Below are 10,842 nucleotides of genomic sequence, written 5' to 3'. Positions count from 1 at the left end.
ATTGTTCCCTAGTGTGTCTCTTCTGTGTGTTTTATGTTCACTGATCCACTTTCTTGTGGGATCGGCTCAGTAGGGGTTGGTTTTGCCTTAGACCGTGGAAATACCAGTTTTGCCAGTTTCCCAGTGGTTTCGTGGGTCCTAGACCAGCTTTGCGTTAATGTCTCTGCTTTTGATTAGGGATCTGGATGTGAGGGAGGGGGGCGGGGAGCAAACTGGACCCTTCCGTGCATGCCCGCCTTAGGTTGCGGTGTCCAGCTTCCCCAGCCCTAGGGTCCGGGCAGCTGGCAGGCCTGGCTGCACCCAGGCTTTCGGGGGCAGAGTTTCTAGTTCCCTGTTCACAGAAGGGCCTGGCCGAGTGTGGGTCAGAGCGCGGTCCGCCCCTTTCCTGCCTGGGTTTCCCGCATGGCTCCCCTCCTGCCCGGGCTGCTGCGTCAGCTGGACTGGCTCGTCGCCGTCCCATCTCCCGCTTCATCTCCTGAACCCATGGGCTTCTTTCCTCTTCTTTCAAGCTGGGCCGCGGCTTCTCCTGCTGTTGTGCCAGCGCATCGGTGAGTCGCTGCGGGGCCTCTGTGCACCCAGCGAGGCTGCTCCCGGTCCCTGCACGGCGCCCTCTGTCCTCAGAGCCGGGGCCCGGCTGCAATACCGCGTCCTCAGAGAGGCTGCTGGTCCTTCTGGGGGTACCGTTCTCCGTCCCCTCCCCCAACCGCCCTGGGCACTGTCCAGCCTTCCCCGCAAGGCCTGTGACATTGGTGTGCTTAAGTGTCACGACTCTCTTCTGTGCCGAAGACGATACTTGTTTACTTTCATGTGCGAAGGTTTCCGCAGTGTATGTGTGCACACACATGTGTATACACACATATTTATAGACACATATGTACATGCACACTCATCGGTATGAGTCTTTGTAGCTACAAAGTTACTTCTGCATTGAAGGTTCTCACTCTTCCTCCAGGAGGCAACTCAAATGCCCCTTTCTCTGCAAAGCCTTCGTCAACTTCCCTTTGCCCTGGTCTGTAATGAGTAAGTGAGTAAACACACACAGTGAGTGAATAAATGAGGAATAATGGTGTTTAATAATCGGTCTGCCCAGTTTATGCCAGGTTTCCATAGCAGGATCCATCTATGAAGACATCAAGAAAATCAAATACAGCCCTGCCTGGTGTGGCTCAGTGGGTTCGGCGTCATCCTGTGAACCAGAAGGTCACCAGTTCGATTCCCAGTCAGGGTACATGCCTGGGTTGTGGGCCAGATCCCCAGTTCAGGGGAGAGGCAACCAATCGCCATCGATGTTTTTCTCTTGTTTTTTCTCCTTCCCTTCCCCCCCTCTAAAAACAAGTAAGTAAAACTTCGGGGAAAGTATCTGAAAGAAAATAAACATAAACGAGGCATTTTGTCCTGATACGATGTGAAATGTGAGACAGGCGTGACTGTGGGAACAGCGGTTCCCGGTGCGCTCACCTCCACCAGGCGCATCAACTCACTCAGTGGTTACAGCAGTCTTCGGAGGTGGTCGCTTTTACAGACAGGGAAACCGAGTGGCAAGGCTGCCTGACCAGACGCTGGTCTGTGAGCCCAAATTCAGTGGTTGTTTTTAGTGGCTGCTGAGGGTCCCCTTAAAACTGTGTTAGGTGGGAAGCGTGTAACCCCACCCAGTAAATCCTCTCTGCGTCTCACCGACCGGCCCAAACCTCTTTCCACAGTCGATCTCAGATGCTGTGGTTTATTCTAACCTCCGTGCGCTCACTGGCTGAGCCTCGAATGTGTCCTGACCAGGGATTGAACCCACAACCTTGGCGTGTTGGGACAACGGTCTAACCCACTGAGCGCCCAGCCAGGCCAGATGTTGCCGTTTAAACACCAGCCTTCCTGTGTGTTTTCCTTCCTTTTTCATAGCGGAAAAAACAGTGAAGTTGGCAGCCTTCTCCTGTCTTTTGGGGAGAAAACTGAGGCTTGATTAGAAAGCACTTAGTAGTCGAACCTTTTTCTCTGGAATCCAGAAGGCACCAGCCAGTGTTTTGTGTGCACTTACTACACAGGCTCGCCGCCGCCCTTCCTCACTGTTCTTCTCCCCGAGCAATGGAAGAGCTGAGACACACCACACCAAGCAGCGGCCCAGCCGCTGGGCCTGCGTGTCACCCCACCGCTCATCCTGGGGGTGCAGGTGCCCTGAGGCTCCCACATTGCTAAAGGGGTGTCGTGTCTATCCACACCCCTTCCCCGGAGTTTTCTGGGGAAGTGAGAGTCTCTGAGTCGCAGTGCGGGCAAAGGGATCTCCAACCACAAGGCACACTGACTGTAAGCAAAACGGGAATGAACTTCAGGGTTGGAGACGTTTCTCCTTAAAGAGGATTATGGAAGAAGGGGCTGCAGAAAAATCTGCACCTTGGGCGCCTGCAGGGGCGCCATGTGCAGGTGGGCTGAGGAGTGGGGGCTTCAGGGGCTGGACATGCCACCCGCTGTGCCCTGGAGACCTCGGGTGTGAGGTGTCTGGTGGGAGGGATGCGAGAGCGGCCCTGTGGGAAGTCCCGAGAGGGCTCCTCCCCTGACAGTTGACTTCAAAGAAGATCGGGGTGGCCCCCGAGTGGAGGAGAGACCACCCCACAGCGGTGCGGCCCCAGGACCGGGCGGAGACCCGTGGGGCAGACTGGCCCGTCTGGGTGACAGCGACAGAGAGGTTCGCAGGGCCAGTGGCGATCCAGGTGGCAAAGGACTCCTTGCCTTCCTTTCTGGCCTGGACGTCAAGTCTGGCGTGGACTGGGCTTCAGATGTGGGGGGAACTGTCACAACCGAAACGGTGGCATTTGACAAACGGGGCGGGGGTGCAGGCTGGCCCCCGAGTTCCAGCCGCGCACAGAGCCGCTGTGAAGGTTCCCATTGACTCTGAGTCCAGCCAGGACGCACCGTTTAGAAACGAGATGTTAAAGGGACTTATCTAAGAAAAAGAAGATAAAAAAGATGAACCGTGAAAGGACAGCAAACTCACAGTTATTAACAACCACACCTAAAACAAAAGCAAACTAAGAGGACAGCTAGATCAGGAGCAGAACCATAGAAATGGAGATCACATGGAGGATTAGCAACAGGGGAGTGGGAGGAGGAGAAGGGGGGAGAAGGTACAGAAAATAAGTAGCATAGACGGTAGATAGAAAATAGATGTGGGGGGCAAGAATAGCATGGGAAATATAGAATCTAAAGGACTTGAGACACATGGTCATAAACTAAAGGGGGGGAATGGTGGGGAAGGGGTGTGCAGGGTGGAGGGGAATGAAGGGGAAATAGAACAACTATAATGGCATAATCAATAAAATATATTAAAAAAAAAAAGAAACGAGTCTGCTCGCTCCTGCCCGGGGGCTGAGTCGGGCCGACGCCCTTCTCAGCCTGTACCACAGGGTCCCCACCCGCCCTGCACTCTGCAGCCCCAAACCCCGCGGGTCAGAGGTCAGTTCTCCGGTCACGTGGGGTGGAAGTGAAGGGCAGCGTGAACGCCATGGCCTGGAACTTACTCTGCGAACCATGTTTTCAGCAGAATGTTTTCACTGTTACTTGAATCGAATTGATAGAGAAAATAAACTTAGGACAACTGAGGAAACGACTGAATTTCAGGCTGGCTCCCTCATCTCCAGAGACGTTACTTCCTGTAAAAAAACCTCTTTAAAGAAAATGATATTAAACGAATTTGAAAATGGGTTTTGTGTGTTTTAAAAACACTCTGCAAGGTCCGGCACGAATAACACCCATTTTTATAACAAAATCTTTTCTTACGAAACCATCAGCACGTCATTCTGTAACGTAACAGCATCGCACTCAAGCCGCAGGACACTTTAGGTGCCACGTTCACATTAAAACTTTTGATTTCTACCCCGTGTTATCACGCTCCCAAGGGCACTCAGGCGGCCGCTTCTGCCGACCCTGCACCCGCTGTGAGGGGCACCGTGTCACTGCTACAGGTGAGCAGACCACGGCCGGCTCTGCCTGGCTTGTGCGAGGACATCCGCCCTAACTTGCCCGGTGGCCCCGCTCGCTCATCCGGTGCCACCGGCTCCTGCTTTCCAGCCGCAGCCGTGACATCGAACTGACTGGACAGAGGCCTGGCCGCCTGCGGCCCAGAGCACTCGCGGTCCGGCCTGTCCCCAGGGACAGTCCCACTGGTACTCGTCTCCGGCTCCACGGTGCTCACTCTGCACCTCGGCTCCGGCGTTGGGGGCGTCGCCATGTTCAGGGGGCACAGTGCTGGCCACACGCACTGTTTACCTGCAGTCTGAGTCCCGGTTCTGGTTCTTTCCTGGGCTTCCTCCGGCAGTCTCCTCAGTGAAGGTTTGTAAGAGCGCAGTTTCTTTTTTATACTAAAAAATGTATGACTGATACCCATCACTTTAAATCATCTTAGGTGGCTATTACATTCTTCATAAAGAACTATGTAGATAATGTTGCCTGATAGAAAAGATCATATAATTTAAAATTTATCTATTACCACATTAAAAGTAATGTATAGAACAGATAAAATTTATTCTAATGATATTTTATTTAACCCAATATGTCAAGGTATCATTTTAACATGTAGTGAACGTAAAACATTAATGAAATTCAAAAACGTTTTTTCATGGCGAGTCCTCACGGCCCAGCGTGCATTTCACAGCCGTAGCACAGGTCAGCCCGGTGACCGGGGAGTGGGAGTGCGGTCGTGCCGCAGCCGGGGTCTGTCCGACCCCCTCCCGGGGTCTGTCTCTCCCCCTGGGAGGGGTTAGTGTTTTCGCAGAGCTCGAATCATTGTTCCTTCATTCTCGAAACTCACCGACCTAACGGGGCCGTGTATCAGCGTAAGGAGCTCTGCCCCCCATTTCCAGGTTCACTCACCTCGCCCACGTAACTCTTCATTTCAGGTCACGGCACCTGCGGTTTTTCTTCGAGAACGTGAACCGCACGCCCGTCGGGGCCCGTGTGGGCCTCCGTGTGGGCAGTTTCTCCGTGACCCGCAAACAGCCAAGCTCCTTGCGCTGCCGTGAGACCGTGGTCTTCCTCCAAACGCAGGCTGAGTTGTTTCTCCCTCTTTCCACCGTCTCTGTTTCTTGTTCTGAACTCGCTTATTTCTAATGACGTCGCTTTGGCTCTCATTTTATTTGCTGAGAATAGTATTTTCCTTTCATATCACACTGTTTTTGACAGTCTAATTTTTGTGAGCTTATTTTGTCAGATTCAAGTGGTTGTTCACTTATTACTCAAAGCTCTTCAAAAAAAGGTCCTGTTTCTTGTTTTTCTCTAGCTTAGGTCCTTTGGGATTTACAGTATTTCCTTTCTCCTGTCCGCCCTTGTCCTGCTGTTTACTGTTTGTTAAACTCTCAGCCCCTCTTGTTGTCGGCCGAGGCTCTTCACTCCTGTCCCGTGGTTCCTCGCTGGCTTTAAGATGCCGACACAGCCGGGCCTTAGCGACTCTGGGGAGGGCATTGGGGACCCACACCCACCCACCTGAGGCCTTGCACTGTGCTGCCGTTTGCACGTTTGACAGCGAGACGAGGCGAGGAAGCTCAAGCGGAGTCGGAGCCCTTTCTCCCCGGTCCTCGGAGCCGGGCTGGGCCTTGTGCCCAGTTTAGGTCCCACCCTGTGCCCAGGGCCACAGCCGGGTGTGTGTGTGGCTCACTGTCCTGCAGCCTGAGGGCATGGAGCGGGTGAGCGTGTGAGTGTGAGTGTGAGTGCGCGTGCACCCTGCTTTCTCCGAGGGGCTCTCTGAGGTCGGGCACCTTGTCCCCGTCTGGTCGGAGTCTAGCCCCTTGGACTCACGTGGGTCCTCAGGTCCTAGGCATCCGGGGACCTGTCCCCAGCGGAGGCTCAGCCCTGTTGTTGAACCTCCCGAGTTTCCCGTCCCAGTGGGCAGGGGGAGAGGACGACGACGTAGTCACGTGCCGTGTTTCCTTCTCCCCTGCGTGCGTGAGGCTCTGTCACTGAGAGCTCTCAGGGTCCTGCTGGTGGACCAGGCGGCTTCTCAGGGGAGGAGAGAAGTAGGCGACAGGCTGCCTCCCAACGCAGCAGCGCCGGCTGCCGCTCTCACGCCCGTGTAGAAGGTCGCTGATCCTGGGCTGGGCCTTACGGTGTTTGGAGTGGTTGGTGAGCTTTCTCTCTTGCAGTTCAGAGACACGTAATGTTTCCTGTTGGACAGTAGGTGAAGATATTGCAAAGCAGCTTCATCTCTCCTCTTTACACCGAAATGTCTTTTTCTGAACAGATGCTTGTGTGCACGGGTGTGTTGGCTCTGGGAGAAGAGTTTTGAGATAATTTCCCATATAGAAGTTACTCCCTTTCTCCCAAAAGCCAGAGCAATTTAAAATGTCTTTGAGGCCAGACGTCCCGCAGACAGAGGGGAGAGGAGGCGGTTTCCACGGCCTTGGTTAGAGGCGAGCTGGGGTTTCCAAAGCTCGAGCAGCTGGAGGGGCTGCAGACAGGTGGTGTTGCTGCTGTGTCTTCAGAGATGAACTTCAGGCTGCTTTCAAGGAGAGACTAGAAAAGCTTCAAATGTGTAAATCCATGCATGATTTAACAGTTCGCGGGGACACGGAAGTGAGCCAGAGGGTCTCGGAGAATTCAAACACCAACGGAATCGCCTTCACCCAACAGACGTTTGGGAAGGAGGTTCTAGTGGTGGGTCCAGGAAAGCAACGCTCCACTAAAGCCACTTCTCCTGGTGGGGGGCGGGGGGCAGACCTTTAATCAACTCTGTAAATTAACACACACACACACATACCTTTGTTCCACACCTTTTTCCTGAGGAAGCTTGACTACTTACTGCAGAAACCATGGTGATACAGTTTTCATCTTCATTGAATCCCACAAAGTAAGTTGAAAACTCCAATTTCACAGACAACAGGGAGGGATGGTCCTTGAGTGCGTCTTTTTACTTTAGCAGGAAGCATTTTTAATGAACCCACGGGAAAGCCAGCTTTTCTGTTGCTGTGCGGCTCTGGGGGCCCGGACGCGTGTGAGGGTTCATGGACCCACCACACAAACCCAGGACGGTCTGGCGACCTCTCCGCTGCTAGGGATTCACACCCTCGCCCTGCCGCCAACCCCTGGCCCCCCCACCGACCTGTTCACTGTGATTGCAGCGCCCCCCACCCCGTTGGGTGGCTTGCTCGGCTGCATCCAGCCTTTCGAGCCCGGCCGCTCTCACCTGCCTCGTAAGAGCTGCGTTGAGACTCGCCCGGGTCGCTGCATCTCAGCACCCTGTTCCTGTCCATGGCTGCGCGGTGTCCCTTTTCCAGGCTGAGCCAGTTTCCTTAGCCCCTGAGGGACACTGGGACTCCTTCCAGCTGGGAGGAGGTGTGCCACAGCAGCCCGGCACATGCGTGTGAAGGTTTTGTGTGGATGCAAGTGTCCGTTCTGGGGGGTGCACCCTGAGGACTGGGACTGTGAGTGGCAGAGCGAGTCTGCCTTTGAAACCTGGTGGGACAGCTCCTGCCGCTCCGAGTCCTGCCAGAGCTTGGAGCCACCAGGGCCTTCGTTCCAGACGTTCCCGTGATTGTGTGGCGCCGTCTCCTTCTGGTGCGTGCATTTCTGCAGCGGCAAATACGTCCAGACCTTCCGATGTGCTGCTTCGACACCCTCTTGTTCTCTGCGGTGGGGTTTCTGTCTTTTGCCCATTTTCAAAATGAGTTGCTTGGCTTCTGACCTTGAATTTTGGTCTGTGCGCGTTCTGGACACACCGAGACTTCGTCTTGCACGGCTCGGGCAGGGCGCTCTCTTTCTCTGGAATCGCGGCTGCAGCCGCACCCCGAGTCCACGTGTTCGGTGCGAGCCTTTCACGCTGGAAGTTATTCCCCAGCCTTCGCAGGGGCGAGGCGGGCCTGCTCCTGGGGACACGGGGTTCTTCCAGGGGCGAGACCGTCTCGCTCTCGTGCCCGTGTCCCTGCAGCTCCCTGAGCCTGGTGGTCTCTCTGCAGATAGTTTCTGCCTTTGTGATCGTGGTCGGTTCCTCCTTGTGCTTTCTTGTCAGTTAGCTCCTTGTCCAGTTCCTCTCGTTCTGCTTTTGACAGAAGCCACTTTACGTGAATAAGTCCTTGGCAGTCCTTGCGGTTGTTGTGTTTTGTTGCATAAGCCCAACTAACTTGTCCTGTGAACACGGTAGAGGCGTGTGGGTGGCTGATCCAAACACGGCTTTGCAGGCGGTGGGACAGTCACACGACAGGACGGAGACCAGAGGCCGACTTGTCAGGAGGTTCCTGCCGGTGTCCACCGTTCTTTGTCCTTGGGCTTTTCCGGTGAAAATGTTTATCGGTGACTTGGACGTAAACATAAAAGGCATGTTTAAAAAACTGACAAATTTACAATGTACAAAGCCGAGGGTAAAAGCCAAAATTTTCTAAATGATCTCACCAGGCTGGATAACTGGCTCTAACGATGACATCAAGTATGTTAACTTCTATTGTCGGTTTTTAAGAATAAGCCACAGTTTCATTCACCGATTGGAGAACATGTGGATTCTCCCCAGTGTGGAGGAAGTGTGACCACGGCCGCCGTTCGCACTGGCGTGAGGGTTCTGTTGTCGGTTTGAAGAGGCAGCTTCGAGTTGTCGGCTTTCCCGTGATAGGACACAACGTACACAAGCTTGTTGACGGCCCTTTTTGTGAAAACAAAACCTGAAACGTGGACGAGTCAATAACCGCGAATTTGCTGTCGCACCGAAATACCGCCCGCCGCTCAGCAGGTCCTAACGTCTCACACGCCAGGCTTTGCGCCTCGTTCGAGCCTCACCACTGCGCTGACTAGATCCTCAGTCGTGGTTTGTGATGGTGACGACCACGAAGGTGAGGACGCAGCTGGCGTGTCGCAGTAACAGTTGAATGTCACCTTTTAAGGGATAGTTGGTGTGCACACATGGGGTGGGGTGGGGCTGAAGGCTTTGCACACGAGGACCCAGGGGAAGAATTAGAAGTGTGCACGAGAGAAGGTCAAAGGGAGACAGGCCAGCAGTTTTGGTCCAGCTCATTTTATTCTGTCTCGAGAAAAAAATGTCCTGATTATGCTATTACAGTTGTCCCATTTTTCCTCCCCTTTAACCCCTCTGGTCTGTGCCCCTCCCACCCACATTCCCCCCTGTAGTTCATGTCCATGGGTCGTACATGTAAGTTCTTTGGCTTCCCCATTTCCCATACTGTTCTTAACCTCCCCGTCTGTTTTCTGCCTACCATTTATGCTTCTTTTCCCCATTCTCCTCCCCTTCCCTGCTGGAATCCTGGTGGGGCTGCTCCTCATCACGACGATGCCATCGGCCCGCAGGGTTCCCCAGGTTGGGCCCCGCTGGTTGGAGGTCCCATCTCTCTGCAGCAGACCCCAGCGAGACCCCCACTGTTGAAGACGTTGAGCCGAAGGGTCAGGGTCCTGGGCTGGTCGCTCGTTGGTTGTGATGCGTCCCAGGGACATCGCGGCTGCAGTCGCCCTCCTACCTGCTGACCTGCACTGGCCGTTAGGGGTCCCTGCAGCCTCTGCACCCGCAGCAGGACAGGTCGCCCTGCTGACCAGGGAGCAGCCTCAGCCCCCGGCCCTGCCACGCCCCCTGGCCAGCAGCCCGGGCACCACCTCCACCGGCTTCTTCCAACCGTTCCTTTGGCTCGTCCCTCCCAGGTGCACACGCCCAGGTGGCCGCCTTGCTCTCACGTCGGTCCAGCCACAAAGGGAACCCTCATCGCCACAAACCGTCTGAAGGACGACTCACTCACTGTGAAGACAGCGCACGTCGTCTCTGGTGGCGCCTGCAGCCCTGGCCGGCTGTTCCTCGGGGCCTGTCCCCACTGAGCAGACCACGAGTGGGGCTGGAGGCCGCGTCTCCCCCGGGTCGGGCGGCAGCTTTCTAGGACGAAAGCTGGCCACTCGCCTTGATGCCGAGTACTGGTCAGACCCTCACACGCTCCCCTCCTGCCAGCCCTGGCGAGACTCCGCGTCTGGCCTGTGTGTCCCGTGGGCTTGTCTGCTGCTTAGTGCTTGGTTGCTCTTGGCTTCCTCTAGACACTTTTACATGCTTTTTATTGACTTGAAACACACGTGACCTTAGACTGGCAAAGTATTCGTCATCGTGCCCAGGGCCGCTGGCCGAGCAGCAGAGTTGACATGCGGCGGCAAACACTCAAACCGCGAGCGGGGTGGTGGCCAAGGCAGCAGGCTCTGTTTTGCGGCTCTGACACCTGTCCCTGGGCTCGCTCTCCGCACTGGAAAACGGAACGGAGGACCGGCAGGTCCCTCCTGCAGGTTCCAGGAACAGGGTGCCGCGGGCAGAAGTGAGCCCGGGCCCCGCTTCCCCAGGGCCCAGTGCAGGGGAGGGCGACTCACCTGCAGCTGCTGGATCTTCCTGGTGGCACAGCGTCACCCCCCAACCTGTGCCTCCTGACTGCAGGTGACAGGCTCCCGGAACCTTCCTCACCTGCTGCCCATGGCGGGACCGGTGCCCTCAAGGTGCTGTCCCCAGGGTGCTGCTGGACTTTGTGGTGTCCGGTGTACTTGTCGGCTCAGCTGCAGGAGCAGCCCGCACGCCCCCAGGATTCACACCGACACACTGCCACGGACACACTGCCACGGACACGCTGCCACAGTCCCGCCCCAGTGTCTCCCCTTTCCGGGGACAGCGACAGCAGCTCTTAGTTGGGACGTGCTCATTTCCTGGCCAAGAGAGAAACAGAATTGGCTGCAAAGTGTGATTCTTCAAAGTGTTTGCCTGGAACTGGCTCAGCCACCTCTGCTCACATCCGCTGGCTCAGACAAACCGCACGCTCCAACCTGTAGCCGGGGCGGAGAAGAACTCTCCACCTTGGACAGACGGGGCCCTGGGGGTGGGGTGGGCGGGGTTGCGTGGGCGCCTTG

Source organism: Artibeus jamaicensis, unplaced genomic scaffold, assembly GCF_021234435.1.
Source record: "Artibeus jamaicensis isolate MK-2021 breed Jamaican fruit bat unplaced genomic scaffold, CSHL_Jam_final scaffold_474, whole genome shotgun sequence".
Classification (NCBI taxonomy): Eukaryota; Metazoa; Chordata; class Mammalia; order Chiroptera; family Phyllostomidae; genus Artibeus; species Artibeus jamaicensis.
Note: the sequence above shows the minus strand (reverse complement) of the source record.